The sequence below is a fragment of the Cervus canadensis genome, chromosome 1 (assembly GCF_019320065.1).
Source record: "Cervus canadensis isolate Bull #8, Minnesota chromosome 1, ASM1932006v1, whole genome shotgun sequence".
Taxonomy (NCBI): domain Eukaryota; kingdom Metazoa; phylum Chordata; class Mammalia; order Artiodactyla; family Cervidae; genus Cervus; species Cervus canadensis.
Window position 1 is genome coordinate 80,383,060 of NC_057386.1, and position 22,771 is coordinate 80,405,830.

Here is a 22,771-nt window from a genome sequence, read left to right on the forward strand (position 1 = left end):
TAGGCCCCTTCCAGTGTAGTTGGTGTTAACTACAGGGATCTGTTGTACCTGTCACTTCTGAACCGGTTCCCTTTGTTCATTTGGCTTCTGTTTGCTGGTCTCTCCAGTGTCTAATTTCCACCCTGACACAGGCAGGCGACGTGGTCTCTTGTTCAGGTTCGCTGGTTCAGTCGTGCTGCGGGGAGGGAGGGGCGCTGCAGACAAATGTCACTGGCCTGTGTGGGGAGCACTCGCAGTATTCCGGCCACACTGGGTTTGCCCCCACTCGCGGCGTGTGTGCTTTCCCCGTCTACACTGCTCAGGCTTCAGGCTGCTCTACAGGGAGCGGGCCCTGAGTTGTGTGCAGTTCCAGTTTTCGAATACTCCACAAAAGCGCAGAATCGGTTGGGCCTGCGTTTTGTGCCTTCACCAGCCCGAGCAGCTCAGGCCGCCAGGAGCTTGATGGGTGCACTCTCCCCGGGTGCGGTGTGCCTTAGTCCCTCCGCGGTCCCTGCCTCAGTTAACACGCGCTGGTCGGGTTCGCCTTGTGTCTGTTCTGGGGAGCTGGTCTCTAGCTGCGACCCTCCTGGTGGATGTCAACCATCCAGAATCTCAGGAAGTCTTTGGTTAGAAACGGAGCCTGCTTGCAGTTTGGTAGGTGATGCCCTCTCTGGGGCTGAGTTTGCCCCTTTCCCCTCCCCGCTGCCTCCTGCCTCCAGTGGGGGATGGGCCGGCCAGCAGCCGGCTAGCTCTTCTCTGGAATTGCTCGGTCCTTCCTTTGTTCTTCGAACGGGCTGGCAGTGTGTTCCATTAGCGCTTTTCACCAGTTAATTTTCTCTCTCTCTCTTGCTATCCCACAGTTTAAGTTGCTGTCTCACGTTAGCTCCCTCCGACTGCCCTCAGGGCATTTGGGCCCGGTCCTTACCCTAAGCAATGCCGCCCGCTCCTCTCTGTTCTGCCCCCACTTGCTGGTGGCGGATGCGGGCGTCCGGGGTACTTTTCTGCTGGGAGTTGCTTTTAGGCATATAATCTGTGGGTTTTATTTATTTTTCCTCCCAGTTAGGTTGCCCTCTGAGATTTGAAAACTTCCCCCAGACCCACCAGTGAGAGGGTTTCCTGGTGTTTGGAAACTTCCTCTATTACGACTCCTTTCCTGGGACAGGTCTCCGTCCCTAGCTCTTTTGTCTCTCTTTTTATCTTTTATATTTTGTCCTACCTCCTTTTGAAGACAGTGGGCTGCTTTTCTGGGCGCCTGATGTCCTCTGCTAGCGATCAGAAGTTGTTTTGTGGAGTTTGCTCAGCGTTCAGATGTTCTTTTGATGAATTTATAGGGGAGAAAGTGGTCTCCCCATCCTATTCCTCCGCCATCTTAGCTCCTCCCCTAGAAGGTAAACTTTAAAGGAAACAATTTCTCAAAAATGTGACAGGATATATGTTCACAAAATAAGTAAGTATTATTGTCTAATACATTGGTAATTACATCAAAGATTAGCATGTTGGGAAACAGAATCATGATGCACATAAATTAACATGTAATTGGCTGAGCATATGAATTTAAACAATTAAAAATTCAATTATTTAGGAAGGTGGTCAAGCTAAGAAACTTTAAGAATTCAGTGACAAATGTCAGAGTTAAGAAATATGAAATAAAATGTAAAAAATAAAAATAAAAAAAACCAAGTACCTCCAAACTGATTAATGTCCTAGGGTTCTTCACAATAGAAGTTTTATACTGAAAAAAAATGAGATTGGGAAAAAAATGAGAGATAAATAATAAAAGGGCCTTTCAAGAATTGAAAAGAAAATGTGTCTTTAAAGAGACTTGGAGATAAGCAAGATTAGTTAAAATAAAACAATAACAAAAAGCAATGTGTAACTCATTTCAAGTAATAAGAGAGAAGACTCTCCCTACCAGATATTAATATTTATTATAATTAAAACACGAATTGCCTTGTCTAACATGTATCTCAGGCACCAACATTTAACTAAACACTGTGTTTGGTTTTGTTTAGCACAATAACTGCTCAGTCTAGTCTTTATAGAAAGTTTACATCTTTTTTTTTTCAAACATTCTTTTAATTTAAATGAGTCACTTCGCTGGTTTTGAATTGCTATTAAGATGAGGAGGTAGAAGGAATAAAACAGGAGAAGACAAAAATGTAACTTTTCCAAGATTGTCATTGTAGCATGGCTGGATAGATAATTATCTTTTCTAATGCTTCTAGCTTCTGCAGAACTTCTGTGTCAGTTTAATAGTCTTGCTTTTAACTTTTGTAGTGTAGATGGTAACCATTCTTTCGCAATCTGTGCTATTAAATCTGTTTTGTACATCCTCACAAAAATAAAAGGCATATATCCATTCTTGGAGCATATGTGGGAAAATGCACACAATTGTATGAAGAAAAGAAGGTAATTCAATCTTTCAAAACCATGTTACAATATATTAAATTTCTGTCCATTATTTTTAAAATTTTACATAACTGAAATAATATATATATATCATTTTATGTAAGTAAATAAGTATTTCTACCTAACTTAAAATGTTATATTCATTTTAATCACTACAGAATATTATTGGAATAGTACATTTTGCAATGTATGTTTAATGATTGTTAATTTTTAAAATTTATTTTTTCATTGTTATAATGCTACAATGAATGCCTGTATGATGCTATGTCTTCCAAAAATGTTATTAAAATGATCACAATGAAGATAATTACTGGATTAAAAGATGAATACCTATCAAAGAATTCTAATACACATTGCAATGTTATTTTCAAAGAAGTTTAATTTCTAATGCTCCAAATATCTTATAGGCATAGTTATTTTATTCCTCTCAGTGAGCTGGTTGTATTACAAATATGTATAGACCATTTTCTTATCCTTTTGTACATTTTTCAGCTTACTGTAATTATTTAAAGTCTGAGTATGAAGTCAAATATGTGTAGGCGTTATGCAGCTACTTAGTAATTATGTCATCTTAGGCAACTTACTTAAACCTCATCTATATAATGGGGACATGAGGGAGAATGCTTTGTAAAATTGAAGTTACAGAGTTATTTTGACAAAACCAACTCTCCTTCTCAGCTTCTTGTCACCAGAAGAGTTAGGTGTAAAAGTGGAAAGGCAAGGAGATATTCTGAACCAAACTGCCTCCTTGTACTTTGTCTCAAATTGTTATCAGTGAAGAGTGAAAGAGGAGTTCAGTCACTATTCCCACTTCAGGTATACAAGGCTAGAACTTAAATCTTGTCTTGGAGAGGGGAGAAAATAAGATGCAAATCATTGAGTGCCAGATTTTATGTTTAAACTCAATTGAGGCTCAATAACTAAGTGAATAGAAGTCAGTGGAATCTGCTAAAGATCTCATTAAGGGTTTTGAAAGGGATTATTACAGAATAACTAAAGTAATTTTTGATAAAGGACATTATTTAGAATGGTTTTCCTAGTGAATTTATATTGCTTGATAAATCAGTTTTACATTTAATGTTCTAAAAGAAGCTTCCAGCATGGGACAAATATTAAATAATGGGACAAATACTAAATAAATTACCTTGTTCAATATAGTATTATAGGTGTGATATATGATTGAAGCAACTTAGCACACAGCACACATACATATATATGTGTGTATATTCCTTTCTTTAGTCAGTTTGGTAATTCATACATTTTTAGAAAGGTATCACAATCTAAGTTATCTAATGTGCCAGCATAATTTTACTAATTTTCCTTTTGTTTATTTTAATTTATGTTGAATCAGTATTTGTTACATTGGCAACCCAAATTCAGTTTCCGAAATCTGCCTGAGTCTCCTATTACTATGTAACAAATGACCATAACTTAGTGGCTTGAAACAATATAGCTCAAAAAGTCTATGAGAAATGCTAGGATGGATAAATCACAAGCTGGAATCAAGACTGCCAGGAGAAATCAACAACCTCAGATATGCAGGTGATACTACCTTAATAGTAGAAAGTGAAGAGAAACCAAAGAGCCTCTTGATGAGAGTGAAAAAAGGAGAGTTAAAAAGCTGGCTTAAAACTCAACATTCAGAAAACTAAGATTGTGGCATCCAATCCCATCACTTCAAAGCAAATAGATGGGGAAAAATTGGAAACAGTGACAGATTTTCTTTTCTTGGGTTCCAGAATCAATGTGGATGGTGATTATTCATTGAATATTCACTGAAATCCTGAATGTTCATTTAAGGACCGATGCTGAAGCTAAAGCTCCTATCCTTTGGCCACCTGATGCGAAGAGCTGACTCACTGGAAAAGACCCTAAAGCTGGGAAAGATTGAGGGCAGGAGAAGAGAGTGACAGAGGATGAGATGGTTGGATGGCATTACTGACTCCATGGACATGAGTTTGAGCAAACTGTGGGAGATAATGAAGGACAGGGAAGCCTGGCATGCTGCAGTCCATGGGGTTGCAAAGAGTTGGACACGACTCTCTCTCTCTTTCTCTCATCTCTACTTCCATTTTTACACTTCCTTCTCTAACTCTGACTCTCCTTCCTTTTTTTAGGAAAGATTCTTCTGATTATAGAAGGCCATCCATATAATCAATGTAACCTCCCTATCTCAGGGTCCTTAAATTAATCTCATATGTAAGGTCTCCTTTGTTTTTCATAGGTACCAGAGATTGGGATACAGTCAACTTTGGAAAGCCATTCCAGAAATAACTTGTCTTCAACACTTGTGACATCTATCTCCCCAAGATGTGCATCTACTAGTGACTCTACTCTACATATCACTTCTATGTGGAATCTAAAAAACACAGCTAGTAAATATAACAAAAAAGAAACAGACTCACAGGTAGAAGGAACAAAACAGTGGAGAGAGAGAAGTGGGGAAGGCCAATACATTGGTCACTGTTGCTTAGTCGCTAAGTCACATCTGACTCTTTGCAACCTATGAATGTAGCCCACAAGGCTCCTCTGTCCATAGGATTTTCCAGGCAAGAGTACTGGAGTGGGTTGCCATGTTCTGTTCCATGGCATTTTCCTGACCCAGAGATCAAACCCATGTCTCCTGCATTGTCAGGTGGATTCTTTACTGCTGAGCCCCAAGGGAAACCCATTATAGTGGTAGGGTTATTATGAAATTACATAAAATCATGTGTGTGAAACTTTTGAAAATTGTTAAACATTTCAGAATTTAAATAATCTTTCATTCAGTGGAAAAAAATAACTGGAAAAAAAAAGAGAACAAACACTTGTAGCATCACAAAAGCCAAAACATATTTAAAGAAACATGCTTAATAGTTTTGCAAATTATTAAGAAAATAAAGATGATTGAGGTTGATGAACAATCCTCATTTAGTTATGTAAATATCATTCATAAATTTAGCTGATCTAACAGACAATGGGGTTGCAAAGTACATTGAAGTTGCTTGAGGCAGGAGTGAAAGAGGAGTTAATGGTAGATACGAAGTTAACTTGTGGAGAAATTTCACTATGGAAAAAAAACGTCGAATCTAAGGTGATTGTTAACAGGGAATGTGAATTGGAGAGAGATGATTTGTTTTAGGTATGTCCATGTGCTTTTTTAAACACAAGATACTTGGAAATTTTTGAAATCTCTTTAAAGATTTAATTGAGGAGTGACTGAGGAAAAGTGAAGTGATTTCAATATTTTCACTTTTATCTTATGTTTTTGTTAGATCTAATATTGTCAGTGATTATTCATTTAACTATAAGACTCAGAGAACATTTAAGAACATAAAATAAGCTTCTATTTATCTTCCTTATGGAAAATTGTGTTACTTATATAAATTTGCCTTTTACACACTTACAGGAACCAAAATTTACTTAAATGTCTATCATGATGAATTAATTTTTAAATCTTTGTTTGTGACTATTTACAATTAATTATATCAAAAATGACGCATTGCTCTGTGGCCAGGCTGACCTGAAATGTATCTTGCAGAAATTCAAATATTGTAATCAACGCATAAGACATTTTTTTTCTCTCAACTGTCAGTGACTTTGATAAAGGAAAAGTACTTTACCAGAAGCAATTACTTACCTTTGAAGATAGAAATGCATAAAGAATAATTCCTAATCTGGAGAAGGAAATGGCAACCCACTCCAGTACTCTTGCCTGGAAAATCCCATGGACGGAGAAGCCTGGTAGGCTACAGTCCATGGGGTCACAAAGAGTCAGACATGACTGAGCTACTTCATTTTCTTTCACTTTTTCATAATTCCTAAGGAATTTTTCATGTTTTCAAAAGCAAGCACTTGGACATTAGTAACATGACAAAGCAATTACCTGTATGTTAAGGGTTATTTAAGGCATTATGAGACAAAAATATATATATTTTACACTGAACCTACAGGCCTCAAGTATTTAAATTCCACATATATTCAGAAATGTATTTAGGCACCTTCAAGCATATTTTCTCCTCTGGTAATTATTTCTATAAAAATAATCATTTGTATAACAGGAATTTTTGTATACTGTAATGCATGGTGATTCATAATAATTCAGGAACATAATAGAACTAAGAAAAATAATGATATTTGATATTTTCATATTATAATAAAGATCTGTAAGATAATTAAAATGAGAAAGACACTTTTTTATAATTTTATTTTATCAAAGATGTATTAGGGGAAAGAAAGTGAATGATCTTTATAAATGTATGCTAATATACCAACAGATTAAATAACTAGAGAAAACTTCATGAAATAAGCTGTTACTTAAAAATTTTAAAATAAAACTTGAAAAATATGTAGCACTGATGTGTGAACTTAAAGGTACTGGGGTAGAATGGACAATAACTGTTGTTTTAATGTCTTTTTTAATAAAAATTTTAAGCTTCACATAATGTCACTAGAAATCTGATATGCTCCTTCTACCTAATTTTTAGGTGACATGTATCTTGCTTATAAAAAATTTTAGTGTTTTCCATCTGAGCAGAATAGGAAAATAGTTATACTTCACTGCACTGTTAAATGTTATGTGCCATGAACTATGAAAAGATGGTTAGAACATACCTTTATCATGATATGTGTTGAAATAGGAAATGCTGTAAAATCAGACCCAACAAGGGACATGTCACAGTTTGATGTCATTAATATTCAGACGTCATTACATTAATAATGTAACCAGGAATGTTATTGGAACTGAATGAAGATGCTTATTGCACACAGATGGCACAGTTGGTTCAGCCTGTGGGACTTCCGAAGACATGTTTCTAAGCTACCTTTTCTTTTTTTTGCTTTTTTAAAAAAAAAAAATCAAATGATCCTGAAGGGTGCCTCAAGGTCTGTAAGATCTAGAATCAGAATGGCCTATGCATGATTATTAACATTTTTGTAACACATGCACATATATGTCAGTTGGTTGAACTAGTTTCTGCAGAGATGGATATATCCAGTATCAGGTTCCTGTATGAGGTTTAATTATATTTTACTATGACCCCTAGAGATATGGAAATATTTTAAAATCCAAGCAATTACAATCCATGAGTGACTGTAGTAGAGCTGCTACTATAAATATAGAATATGATTTTAAAAGTTTAGAGTGTTTACAGGAAAACTACAGCCACTAGAAATAAAATAAGTAATAAAATATTACAGATATGCAATTTGTTCATTGATCTAGTAAACTTACCTTTTGTTGATATAAATACTTGATACTCTGTTGTGTTTAGTTGTGTTTATTTTTAGTGTTTGAAGTTTTTAAAAAATTTTGTTATATTTAACTCACTTCTTACAGCTTAATGGTGAAGGTGTGGACTTAGGCTGCCTTGGAATGAGTCAGTTTTTACCAGCTGGTGACCTTGAAATAGAGACTAAAACTCCCACTGTCTCAGTTTTCAAGTGTTAAATTGGATAAAATAGTATATAATTCACAGGGTTGTTGTGAGTATTGAGTACTTGATGATATGTGAAGTACTTAGAACCGAGCCTGGCAAATACTAAATGCTTTATAGATATTAGCTCTAGTGAAAGGATTAAGATTCATTCCCTTTTTTAGTCAATACAACTTCTGGAATGCTTTATCTACATTCTAATTATCTAAATAGTCTCTATGTAATGGTCATATATGCATAAGTTAAAGATCTTTACTAATAATAAGTGTCTAATATATACTAGATTCAGATTGAGCAGTGAAAAGCTGATCAACATTATTAGTGTTTTTGGATTCACAAATCATGATTCTCTGTATCTACTCAGTATTAATTATGCAGAGCTTTACTTCAGGGAAATTATTCAAAAATATTTAGCACATGTTCAAATATTTTAAAACATTTAATCTAATGAATGCTATTCAAAATTAATTGAAGAAAAAACTAGTCAAATTAATAAAATAGTAAATATGGCAATATATAAACACTTTAAAAGAATATTCATTGGTCAATGCAAAGTTCAATCAATAAAGAACACAATTTTGTGCAATTCGATTTTGCCTCAAGTACACAGTTTTAAGTAAAGATCCTGATTTGAACCCTTTCTAAAACCTATCACTGAGCTGATATTTAGCCTTGGGATAACTGTAAATTTTGAAGAACTTAAGCTCAGAAGTCTGAATGGCAATAGTAAGAATTGAAGAACAAAATGTAGTAGATATCAAATCAAATGTGAATTATCAACATTATGGACTTTTGCAGCCATTAAGAAATTAATTATTTTGATTTCTAAAGAGAAAAATTTAAAAAGTACTCAAATATATAAATGCAGGAAGTGGTTTGTTTTTTCAGATTCACATAGTATTGAGCAGTCCTCTCTCAAGGAAGCAGCAACTACTGTGGGCTTATACAACTCAATCCATTTTTGATAGCTCATTCTTAAAACATTGAATTTAATGGGTTGATGTAATTTCTTTGTTTTGCTTTGCTTTCTTTCATATTATATTTTGATATTTATTATGTTCTCTTGCTGATGTAATTAAGAAAAGAATTTCAATACAACACATGGAGTGTTTATGGTAGCTTTGAGAATATTTTGCTATAACTAACAAAAAATCATTTCTGTGTTCATTTTTTATTTATAATTTAGAACACTTTGAAACCTGAAACCATTGGGATATAATTAGATGTCTAGGTGCGTTAAATGTGTGTACAAAACATTTATTGTAGAAATTTGCCCTTAGGTGACACAAATGTTAATGCATCAAAGGTAATCCTGTTTTTTCTTGCCCAATCTGCACTTCCTCTTCTTAAGGCTTCTCAGTTTCCTTTGAGGAAGAGCATGTTCTTCCACAATCAAGTATATGGATGTGGGATGGTGTGACTCTGTGATCCACTGTTAGGTATGAATTTTAGTCAGGCCAATTAGATAATATATCCTTAGTCACAGTGACTGTTCATAGCTGAACATGTTACAAAACACTGTTAAACAGAGCCATGCATGTGTGTGCTAAGGCACTTCAGTCGTGTCCTTCTCTTTGTGACCCTATGGACTGTGGCCTACCCTATAGATCCCTACATAGGGATCAAGCCCATCAAACCCATGTCTCCTGCATTGGCAGGTGGGTTCTTTATCACTAGCACCACGTGGGAAACCCAAAACAGAGCCATACTCAAGGCTATGACTGGCCATATTTGGAGAAAGAAGGTATATTATTTTTTACCTGGCATAGCTAAGCTGGAGCTCATGTTACAATGTAAAGAAGACTTGTTTCAACATGAAACCACTTTAAAGGAAAACAGGGCTGAACTTTGGGGAGATTAAAAAGGAAAGTTTTCTTTTCTTTTTTTTTTTTTCCATTTATTTATATTAGTTGGAGGCTAATTACTTTACAACATTGTAGTGTCACCCTTCAGGTGGGTCTGTCCCTGACAAAGGATAGAGTGTATCTTTTCAGTTAGGTAAATTTATAATTATATAAACAAGTCAATTTCTCTTGAGTTTTAGCCAATTTAAGTAAAGTTTCTAAAATTTACGATCAAATTAATCTTAATATATATTTATAGGTAATAGGGCTTCCCTGGTGGCTCAGTTGGTAAAGAATCTGCCTGCAATGCAGAAGACCAGGGATCAATCCCTGGGTCAGGATCCCCTGGAGAAGGGAATGGCAAATCACTCAAGTATTCTTGCCTGGAGAATTCTATGGACAGAGGAGCCTGGTTGGTTAATGTCCATGAGTTCTCAAAGAATCAGACATGACTGAGCGACTAACAATAGAGAACTAGAGATTTTATTTTCTTATTTTGTTGTGGTAAAATACATATAACAACGAATTTACCAACTTAATCATTTTTAAGGGTACAGTGAAGTTCACATTGTTATGAAACTCTTAACTCTTTTCATCCTTATAACTCTTTTCATCTTGTAAAACTGAAGTTCTTTACTTAAAAAAAAAATTCTTTATAGTAAAATGGATATTCCAGAAAACATTAAAATCTCAATTAAGAATGCTCAGACTATATGTTAACTAGAAGGACAAATCAGTATAGTAAACCATTTCTCCTTTATTTATAAAAGTCTGTTATAATTTAGATAATTAAACAAATTCAACACATTATCCATATTTCATAATTTCTTTCCTTATTTAAGAGAGTCTCTGAAGTGAACTGTCTTATAAAACCCCAGAAGAAGTTATTTGGAATTCATAGAAACACTGTTTTTATTAACTACTATAAACATAATCAGAACTAAATCTCATAAATTAAACATTCACAATTAAAATATATTTTAAAAACAGATATGAAATAGGGCCACCAACAATGCTTATAAAGTAATATTCTTGCTATCTTGGGCCATTAAACATTTTTCCAGAACCTCATGTTTTGCTCCAAATAGAAATTCTTAGTTTTCCATATATCATATCTGAAGGTGAATGAGTTCTAAACCTTAATTCTGAAACAGAACCCTCCTGCACTGTTAGTGGGAATGTAAATTGGTGCAGCCACTATGGAAAACAGTCTTAACTAAAAATAGATGATCCATCAATCCCACTTCTGGTCATATAGCTGGAAAATTCTAATTTAAAAAGATACATGCACCCCAGTGTTCAAAGAAGCACTGCTTACAGCAGCCACGGCATGGAAACAATCTAAACTTCCACTGATGGATGGAAAAAGAAAATGTGGTGTATATATACAAAGGAATATTACTCAACCATAAAAAATGAAATAATGCAATTTGTAACAACACGGTGGACCTACAGATTATCATACTAAGCAATATACTTATCAGATAAACCAATCTGGTTGCAGAGTTCCGGAAAATAACAAGAAGAGATAAGAAAGACTTTTTAAGTGAACAATGCAAAGAAATAGAGGAAAACTACAGAATGAGAAAGACTAGAGACCCCTTCAAGAAAATTATAGGTATAAAGGGAACATTTCAGGCAAAGATAGGCACAATAAAGGACAGAAATAGTATGAATCTAACAGAAGCAGAAGATATTTTAAAAAGTTGGCAAAAATACACAGAAGAACTGTATGAAAAAGATCTTAATGACCCAGATGGTCATTAAGACCATGGATCACACACGATAGTGTGATCACCCACCTATGAACAGACACCCTGAAGCATGAAGTCAAGAGGGCCTTAGGAAGCATCACTATGAACAAAGCTAGTGGAGGTTATGGAATTTCAGCTGAGCTACTTCAAATCCTAAAAGATATTGTTTAAGTGCTGCACTCAATATGCCAACAAATTTGTGAAACTCAGCAGTGGCCACAGGACTGGAAAAGGTCAGTTTTCATTCCAATTTCAAAGAAGGAAAATGAGAAAGGATGTTCAAACTACCACACAATTACACTCATTTCACATGCTAGCAAAAAATAAGGCTAAACTCCTTCAAGCTAGGCTTCAACAGTATGTGAACCAAGAACTTTCAAAGCTGGATTTGTACAAGCTGGATTTAGAAAAGGCATAGAAACCAGGGATCAAATTGCCAACATCCATTGGATCATAGAAAAAGCTAGAGAATTCCAGAAAAACATGTATTTCTGTTTCATTGATTATGCTAAAGCCTTTGTGCAGATCACAACAAACTGGAAAATTCTTAGAGATGGGACCACCTTACCTGCCTCCTGAGAAACCTGTATATAGGTCAAGAAGCAATAGTTAGAACTGGACATGGAAAAACTGACTGGCTCAAAATTGGGAAAGGAGTAACTTAAGGCTGTATATTGTCACTCTGCTTATTTAACTTATATGCAGAGTACAATCATGCAAAATGCAAGGCTGAATGAATCACAAGGTGGAATCAAGACTACCAGGAGAAATATCAACAACAAATATGCAGATGACACCATCCTATGGCAGAAAGCAAAGAGGAACTAAAGAGCCTCTAGATGAAGGTGAAGGAGGAGAGTGAAAAAACTGACTTAAAACTCATCATTCAAAAAATGAAGGTCATGGTATCCAGCCCCATCATTCTTGGCCAATAGATGGAGAAAAAATGGAAACAGTGACAGGATTCATTTTCTTGGGCTCCAAAATCTCTGTGGATGGTGGCTGCAGCCATGAAATTAAAATAAGCTTGCTCCTTGGAAGAAAAGAAATGACAAACCTAGACAGTGTTTTCAAAAGCAGAGACATTACTTTTCCTACAAAGGTCCTTGTAGTCAAAGCTATGATTTCGCCAATAGTCATGTACAGATGTGAGAGGTGGACAATAAAAAGGCTGAATGCCAAAGAATTGATGCCTTTGAGCTGTGGCGCTGGTGAAGTCTCTTGAGAGTCCCTTGGAAAACAAGGAGATCAAATCAGTCAATACTAAGGGAAATCAACCCTGAATATTCATTGGAAGGGCTGATGCTGAAGCTGAAACCCCAATACTTCGGCCATTCATGCAAAGAACCAACCCATTGGAAAAGACTCTGATGCTGGGAAAGATTGAAGGCAGGAGGAGAAGGGGACTATAGAGGATGAGATGGTTGGATGGCATCACTGACTCAATCGACATGAATTTGAGCAAACTCCGGGAGATAATGAAGGACAGGGAAGCCTGTCGTGCTTCAGTCCATGGGGCTGCAAAGAGTTGGACATGACTCTGACTAAACAACAACAATACTAAGTGAAGTATGTTAGTGTGTGCATTCTAAGTCACTTCAGTTGTGTCTGACTCTTTGCAACCCTATGGACTGTAGCCCACCAGGCTCCTTTGTCCATGGGATTCTCTAGGGAAGAATGCTGGAGTGGGTTGCTATGCCCTCCTCCAGACAAAGACTCAAATATCATATTGATAACATTTACATGTGGAGGCATTAGAAATAATGCATAGCTGGTCTTACTCCAGATGGATAGCAGAATTCTAACAAAATTTTTCTGAAGTCTTGGGTTGTGTTTGGCCCACTTTCTTTTCCCTCACATGGTGGACAGGGTGTATTTCTCTGATATTCTGCTTGGCAGAGTGATTTCATTAGTCAAAACTGGGTGTAATTTAAGCAGAAATCTTAAAGTTGTTTGCACAGTTGTGTTTGTTTCTGGAACTTCGGTGATCTGCCATGAGACTAGCATCCCCAGGAGCTCAACTCCCTTTAAACCTGGCATACAAAATGGGACAGATGTGAACTCAGTATCCAGTTTTAAAGAAAGCAAAACCAAGCTGTTGTCTGAAGCATAGCCATGTACCCACTAAATTGGCTGAATTGCCATTACCCACACTGCAGAACTTGCACGGGCTAAGTTTTAATGGTGTAAGTTATTGAGATTTGAGGAGACTTTTTAAACAGTAGTATTGTGACAAGCAGTGACTTATACAGATTTTAGGACTACAATATGTAGTGCTTTGGATTAAAAAGAGTTGGAAAGGAAGATCTTACAGGATAAATGCTTTATGTCAATTACTGAGAATATAGCAGATTGCAAACTGAGGGGAGTTTCTTTGGTACAAACATGAGGCAGAACTTTTTCCACCCAAAAACGTATTTTTACTCATAAGCTCTTCAGCTGATTTGATGAGACCTACGTACATTATGGAGGGTAAACAGGGTAATCTCTTACTTCAAAGCAATGGATTGCAAATATGAATCACATTTATTAAAGTTCTTTAAAGCAAAATCTAGTCTAATGTTTTGGAGAAGGCAATGGCAACCCACTCCAGTATTCTTGCCTGGAGAATCCCATGGACGGGGGCACCTGGTGGGCTGCCGTCTATGTGGTTGCACAGGGTCGGGCATGACTGAAGTGACTTAGCAGCAGCAGCAGTCTAATGTTTAAACAAATGATTAGACCAAACACTCATTATAGTCTAGTCAAGTTGACACATAAAATATTACATCACAGTAGCCATAACTAAAGAAAAATAGAGGCATGTCTTGAAAAGGACTTTGGTTATTTTCTGGATATGGAGTTCACTGGGATGAAAGTGTTTTAACTTTCACAATTTATCTTAAAAATTGAACAAAGGAGAATGGCCATGTGAAAGTATCAGTTATTTGCAGAAATAAAATTGTTCAACAAAATTCATTGCCCATTTTATGAAAGATTTTAGTTCATTGAGATCTTTTTTAGTTATTTTATGTTGGCCTGCAGTTTTCTTTCTTCCAATACCCATTTCAGCTTTTGGTATGATTTGGCTGACAACTAACTGGATTAATGATGTTGTCACTATTTTCCATGTTCTGGAAGAATTTTTGTGATTTTGAAATTATTTTGTAAATTTTTCTCAGAACTCTCTGTAGAAGCCTGTAGTTTTCATTGTGCAAAGGATTTTCTTGAAGCATTCAAATTATTGAGTAGGTAAATGAATATACAGATTTTCTATTTAATTTTCTTTCAGTTTTTTTTAAGTTTTACTTTTCTAGTAATTTGTCTATGAAATTTAAAAGTTCATTTTTGATGGTATCCTATTCATAATATTAATTTATTGCCACTTTATTGCCTACAAGATTATGATGATGTCCTCTTTTTCCTGACAATGCTTATTGCCTCTTCATTTTAAACATTTTTATTAATATTACCAGAGTTAAAATTTCAATAGTCTTATAGAAAAATAATTTTGTCTTTGATTACTATGTCAATTTTAGGTTTGATTTTTATTTCATTAATTTTTCTTTTTATCTTCATATTCTTCTACATTCTGTAGTATACTACTTTTTTCAGGTTTCTAGAAACATACCCTTAGGTTTTTGGTATTGTAATTTTGGTATTGTAATTTCTATTATAATATATTTATGAATGTAAATTTCTCTCTTAAATGGTTTAAATTTCTTAACACAGTTTTGGTTTGTAGTATTTCCCTTATTTGACAAAGATTTATATAGTCAAAGCTATGGTTTTTCCAGTAGTCATGTACAGATGAGAATTGGATGATAAAGAAGGTTGTGTGCCAAAGAATTGACACTTTCAAATTGTGGCACTGGAGTAGACTCTTGAGAGTCACTTGGACTCCAAGGAGATCAAACCAGTCAATCCTAAAGGAAATCAGTTCTGAATATTCATTGGAAGGACTGATGCTAAAGCTGAAACTTTAATACTTTGGCCACCTGATGCAAATAATTGATTCATTAGAAAAGAACCTGATGCTGGGAAAGATTGAAGGCAGGAGGAGAAGGGGATGACAGAGGATGAGATTGTTGGCTGGCATCACTGATTCTATGGACATGAGTTTGAGCAAGCTCCTGGAGTTGGGTGATGGACAGGGAAGCCTGGCCTACTGCTGTCCATGAAATTGTGAAGAGTTGGTCATGACTTAGTGAGTGAAAAACAACAGCTAAAACATTTTCCTTATTACTACATCCATGCTATGTTCTAATTTCCACAGTTTTTTTCACTGGCCTATGATGATTTATATTATACATTAAAATATGTATTCTGTATTAGTTTATAAACATATGGGAGCTTTATAGATATGTTTTAGATATGGATTTATATCTTTATTTTACTGTGTCAGTTGTTTTTGCTTTATCCCAGAACTGGTGACTCAACTTGTAATGAATCCGCCTGCAATGCAGGAAGACCCGGTTTGATTCCTGGGTCAGGAAGATCCGCTGGAGAAGGGATAGGCTACTCACTCCAGTATTCTGGCCTGGAGAATTCCATGGACTGTATAGTCCATGGGGTCACAAAGAGTCGGACATGACTGAGTGACTTTCACTTTCACTTCAGAACTGTATTACCAAAAGCATAAATATAGAGAATTTTTATATAATCTTTTTTTCTCAAACTTTAAACTTTTTATTTTGTATTGGGGTATAGCCAATCAACAATGTTGTGGTAGTTTCAGGTAAAGAGCAAAGGGACTTTGCTATACATATACATGTATCTATTCTCTCCCAAAGCCCCCCTCCCATCTAGGCTATTCTTGGTAAATAGATTTTATTATCATTATGGCATTTCCCTATTTATCTCCAGTGATGCTCTTTGGCTAAAAGCCTTTCTTGTGAGTTACTAATATAGCTATACTAATTTTTTTGTTGTAGCTCTTATGTTATTCTGGGTTTAGCTGATATGCCAGTTTGTTGGTGGGGTTTTTCTTTTTTTTTTTCTGTACAGCAATTTATCCTAGAAGTTAGTGGCTTAAAAACAACAATAATCAGCTACTATTTCTTACAGTTTCTGCAAGGGAGAACTTTAACTGGTTATTTCTTACTTGAGTGTCTCTCAAAAAGGTATAATTGAGATGGCAGCTGAGACTACAATTATCTGATGTTTTGACTGTTGCCAGAGATTCTTTTTCAAAAGTAATTCTCTAATGTAATTGGAATGCTGACTTGATTGTTGTTAGGGGTGGGGGATTCATTTCTGCTCAAGTTTGTCTTTCTTCAGGTTGATTACATATGCTCATGGCATTAAGGCTGCCTTCCTCCAGACAGAGCAATATAAAAATCTCAGTGTATTTCATAATTTAGTCTCTGACACATTGACAATGCCTCGGAATTCTACAGATATACAGAGCAGCTCTATTCAGTATGGTAAAACACAACACAATTTTGTGAATAAGAGGAGATGAGAACTGTTGGGGGAATCACACAGGTTATCTACTACACATGGTCCATCTTGTTCCAGTATTGTACTTCCAAACTTTGGTGCTCACTCACTCACGGCTGATTCTTTGAGGACTCTCAGGACGCTCATGAACTGAAGTTTACCAGGCTCTCCTGTCCATGGAATTTTCCAGCCAAGAATACTGGTGTGGGTTGCCATTTCCTCCTCCAGAGGATCTTGCTGAACCACGGATCGAACCCACATCTCCTGCATCTCTTGCATTGGCAGGCAGAATCTTTACCACTGAGTCACCTAGGATGCCCTTCCAAACTTTATATGTCCTTAGATTTTATAGAAGTTTCTTTTAAGTACCACATAATTTTTACTCGAACAATTACTTTTTTTAAATGTCAGCATAAGTTAGCCAATTTATATATATATATAAATACACACACACACACACACACATACATATATTACATTAGTATAACTCTACTGACTTACTAGGGGTGATTTATTTGTCTTACTTTAAAAATATTTTTTCTCTTTCTTTTGGTTTGATATGTTTTATTATTCTAAATTACTTCTGTATTATATTGACAATTTTATGGTGTGTGTGTTCAATTTTTCTTTTCTTTAATGTTAGTGTAAAAAATAACATCATGCTGAGCCTTACCTAGTGGTCCCATGGCTAAGACTCTGCACTTCCAATTCAGAGGCTGCAAGTTGAGTTCCTGGTCAGGGAAATAAGATTTCACATGCCATGAAGCATGGTCAAAACAAACAAACAAAAAACAACAAAAATTATCATGCTTCCTTGGCTAAGCAATTTGTAATTGTACTTCATTCTTTTATCCTTTTCCTAAATAACACAAAGTCTTTAATAGATTTTTTTAAATTACATTTACTACACTTTTTAAATTGCATGCAATTATTTTGGTGTTTTAATTCTAACATGTACATTTCTTATTTTATCCAGTTAACATTGTCTTAGATTAGTATACTTACTTTTTTCAAATACATCATTTCTCTCTGCATCTCTGTGCTACCATCTGGAGATTACTCTTTTTTCATAAGTTATACCATTTAATGTTTATTTGTCTGTGACTGTTTGTAGCAAATTCTCTAAACTTCTCTTCTCTAAAACTTTTTCCACTTACATTATCATAAAATATTTTGTACTGAGTTTATATTTAAAATTTGGCAATTTCATTTCTTTAAGTTTTGAATGAATCATTCCATTATGTTCTGACTTCCATTTTTTAAATTTCTATTATTCATGTGGCAGCTGGAAGTCTAATTATTGCTCCTAAGAAAATAATTATTTTTCTTCCTGGTTATTCATGAGATTTTCAGTGTTTTCATTTTTCAGCAGTTTTATTCTGTTGTGCCTTGTAATGGCGTTTCTATTCCTTTGTGATGGGTCGTCCTTTGAAGTCTGGGCCTGAAGAGTACATTTTCAGAAACTGTGAGTGTCTATTTGTATCTATTGCCTCTTTTATCTCCTGATTTGAACCACTGTTCATTTGGCTAGTTCAAAATGGTTGAGTGACTAAAACTCTACACAAGTAAGTGTAGAAATAATGAGAGACGTAGGATGATATAATTTTTCTCAAGAAAGCATTTACATTTGTTCCCTGTTATCTTTATTTGAATAACAGATATCAAGAAGATTAATTACCTTCACAGGTTGTCTACTTTCAGCAATACTTGATCTCTTAAGTGTAGACCTCAGGGTCCAAGCCTAAAATAAGAGAAATTAAGATAGCCTACTTCATTGACATATTCTCTCAGAATTTTTTAAAAAGTTTTGGGTCTGTCTCAAAAGGACCTTACCCATTATTATCCTAATAGACATCTCTTTGAGAATTGACAGACCTATTGAGAGGATAGGTTCCAAAATGCTTGGCTAATCTATAGTTTTCAACTTCTTGTGAGTCTTTGCCTTGTATTTGTTGTCGTTTTTGCTAATTTATTGAGTATTAGATAGTATGTAGATGTAAATATAGATAGGTAGATAGATAGATATATACATATATATTTATTTCTTTCAGCTTTTCCTTGGCCTTAGCGGGTGGTTGTCAGAATTACTTACCTCAATATTATTCTACCTGATTTTATTAAGAAATAATTAGATGGTTCATATAAATTGTTTGAAATTACCAACACATTTTCTTTTAAATAAATGTGCTTACCTCTTCCTATTTAATATATATGTTAAATATTGTCAAATTAAATGATTTTTCCTTGATTTTTAAAATTTAATTAGAAATATAAATTGGAAAGTATTAGATTCTGGAAGTTCAGATTCAGGTTTTAATTTTAAAGCAAAAATACATTATGATTTAACCCAATTATTTATTTGAATAACTTTTAAAGGAGACCAAAATATCTGAGTATTTGTCACCAACAATTTGCAAAAATATATTAGCATAATGCTAATATACTATAAAATCATCAAGTTTATGCTAATATACTTTATGATAATATACTATAAAATCATCAAGTTTCAAACATATTCTTCATGGTATTATGAACCTGTTATTAATTAGTATAAAATTCACCCTTTTCCAAATTCAATTATCAATCAACAAAAAATTAATATAATGTCTTACTGATGGATATTTGTTACTTAATACTAAGTATTCTCTCATAGATTATGGCTGCAAATCTAATTATGAAAGAATCATAAAACATTTATACCAGAAAAATATTGTGTTCATAAATTCATGTACTTATTGAACTATATTTAGTTATCAATACAATTTCATGGGACATTACATTTTTATTCTATTCTTTCTGTTGTCACAGTAAACTGTAGATATGTAAAAATAAAACTTGTTAGCTAACTGTGTTAGCGACATTACACACCGAATTCTTTATTATTGCTAACTAACCAAATCCAATGCAAATGAAATACTAATTCAAAAAAATATATATATAAAGATGTTTTCTTCTTTAATGTATCTCTTAAAAGACAGAATCAGTGAATGCTGTTGCATAATAACATCGCTCATGCTTAGTTGCTAACTTGTGTCTGACTTTCTGCAACCAACCCTATGTACTGTAGCCTGTCAGGCTTCTCTTTTCCAGGCAAGAATACTGGAGTGGGTTACTATTTCCTTCTCCAGGGGATCTTCCCAACACAGGGATCGAACCTCTGTCTCCTTCATTGGCAGGCAAATTCTTTATCACTGAGACACCTGGGTGGATAAAATTCTAATAATGAATAATGATATGCAAGAAAAAACATCTTAAGTATGATATGATGTTTCCGTTATTTATATTTAACTTTCATCTCTTCTAAAAATACATTTTGATTTGCATTTCTCTAACAATTAGTGAGATTTGCCAGGAGGACACACTGGTCAAGGTAAACATCTTATTCCAACAACACAAGTGATGACTCAACACATAACCAACACTAGATGGTCAATACTGAAATCAGATTGATTATATTCTTTTCAGCTGAAGATGGAGAAACGCTACAAGGACAGCAAAAACAAGACCTGGAGCTGACTGTGGCTCATATCATAGGTTCCTTATGGCAATATTCAAACTTAAATTGAAGAAAGTAGAAAAAACCACTAGGCCATTCAGGTATGATCTAAATCAAATCCCTTATAATTCAGATCTGTTTAGTTCAGTCACTCAGTCATATCTGACTCTTTGTGACCCCATGGACTGCAGCAAGCCAGGCCTCCCTGTCCATCACCAACTCCTGGAGATTACTCAAACTCATGTCCATTGAGTCAGTGCTGCCATCCAACCATCTCAACCTCTGTTGTCCCCTTCTCCTCCTGCCCTCAATCTTTCCCAGCATCAGGGTCTTTTCAAATGAGTCAGCTCTTCGCATCAGGTGGCCAAAGTATTGGAGTTTTAGCTTCAGCATCAGTCCTTCCAGTGAACACACAGGACTGATCTCTTTTAGGATGGACTGGTTGGATCTCCTTGTAGTCCAAGGGACTCTCAAGAGTATTCTCCAACACCACACTTCAAAAGCATCAATTCTTCACCGCTCAGCTTTCTTTACAGTCCAACTCTCACATCCATACATGATTACTGGAAAAATCATAGCCTTGACTAGATGACCTTTGTTGGCAAAGTAATCTCTCCGCTTTAAAATATGCTGTCTAGGTTGATCATAATTTTCCTTCCAAGGAGTAAGCATCTTTTAATTTCATGGCTGCAGTCACCATCTGTAGTGATTTTGGAGCCCCCAAAAATAATGTCAGCCAGTGTTTCCACTGTTTCCCCATCTATTTGCCATGAAGTGATGGGACCAGATGCCAAGATATTAGTTTTTTGAATGTTGAGCTTTAAGCCAACTTTTTCACTCTCCTCTTTCGCTTTCATCAAGAGGCTCTTTAGTTCTTCTTCATTTTCTGCCATAAGGGTGGTGGCATCTGCATATCTGAGGTTAATGATATTTCTTCCAGAAATCTTGATTCCAGCTTGTGCTTCATCCAGCCCAGCGTTTCTCATGATGTACTCTGCAGGGTGAGTAAATAAGCAGGGTGACAAAAACAGCTTTGACGTACTCCTTTTCCTATTTGGAACCAGTCTGTTGTTCCATGTCCAGTTCTGTTGCTTCCTGACCTGCATACAGATTTCTTAGGAGGTAGGTCAGGTGGTCTGGTATTCCCATCTTTTTCAGAATTTTCCAGAGTTTATTGTGATCCACACAGTCTAAGGCTTTGGCATAGTCCATAAAGCAGAAGTAGATGTTTTTATGGAACTCTCTTGCTTTCTTAATGATTCAGTCGATGTTGGCAATTTGATCTCTGCTTCCTCTGCCTTTTCTAAATCCAGCTTGAACATCTGGAAGTTCACAGTTCACTTATTGCTGAAGACTGGCTTGAAGAATTTTGAGCATTACTTCACTAGCGTGTGAGATGAATGCAACTGTGTGGTAGTTTGAGCATTCTTTGGCATTGTCTTTTTTTGGAATTGGAATGAAAACTGACTTTTTCCAGCCTGTGGCCACTGCTGGGTTTTCCAAATTTGCTGACATATTAAGTGCAGCACTTTCACAGCATCATCTTTTCGGATTTGAAAGAGCTCAACTGGAATTCCATCACCTCCACTAGCTTTGTTCGTAGTGATGTTTCCTAAGGCCCACTTGACTTCACATTCCAGGATGTCTGGCTCTAGGTGAGTGATCACACCATCATGATTATCTGGTCATGAAGATCTTTTTTGTACATGATTTTTCTTTATGATTACACATTGGAAATAGAGAAATAGATTCAAGGGAGTAGATCTGATACATAGTGTCAGAAGAACTATAGATGGAGCTTCGTAATTTTGTACAGGAACTGGTCATCAAAACCATTGAAAAAAGAGATGCAAGAAGGCAAAATGGTTGTCTGAGGAGGCCTTACAAATATCTGAGAAAAGAGAAGCAAAAGGCAGAGGAGAAAGAGAAACATATATACAACTGAATGTCAAGTTTCAAGGAAGAGCAAGCAGAGATAAGAAAGCCTTCTAAAAGGAACAATGCAAAGAATTAGAGGAAAACAATAGAATGGGAAAGTGTCAGTTCAGTTCAGTTCAGTCACTCAGTCATTTCCGTCTATTTGAGACCCCATGGATTGCAGCACACCAGGCTTCCCTGACCATCACCAACTCCAGGAGCTTGTTTAAACTCATCTCAATTGAGCTGGTGATGCCATCCAACCATCTCATCCTCTGTCATCCCCTTCTCCTGCCTTCAATCTTTCCCCAGCATCAGGGTCTTTTCTAATGAGTCAGTTCTTCGCATTAGTGGCCAAAGTATTGAAGCTTCAGCTTCAGCATCAGTCTTTCCAATGTATATTCAAGCTTGATTTCCTTTAGGGTTGACTGATTTTGTCTCCTTGCAGTCCAAGGGACTCTCAAGAGTCTTCTCCAACACCAAAGTTCAAAAGCATCAATTCTTCAGAGCTCAGCTTTCTTTACAGTCCAACTCTCA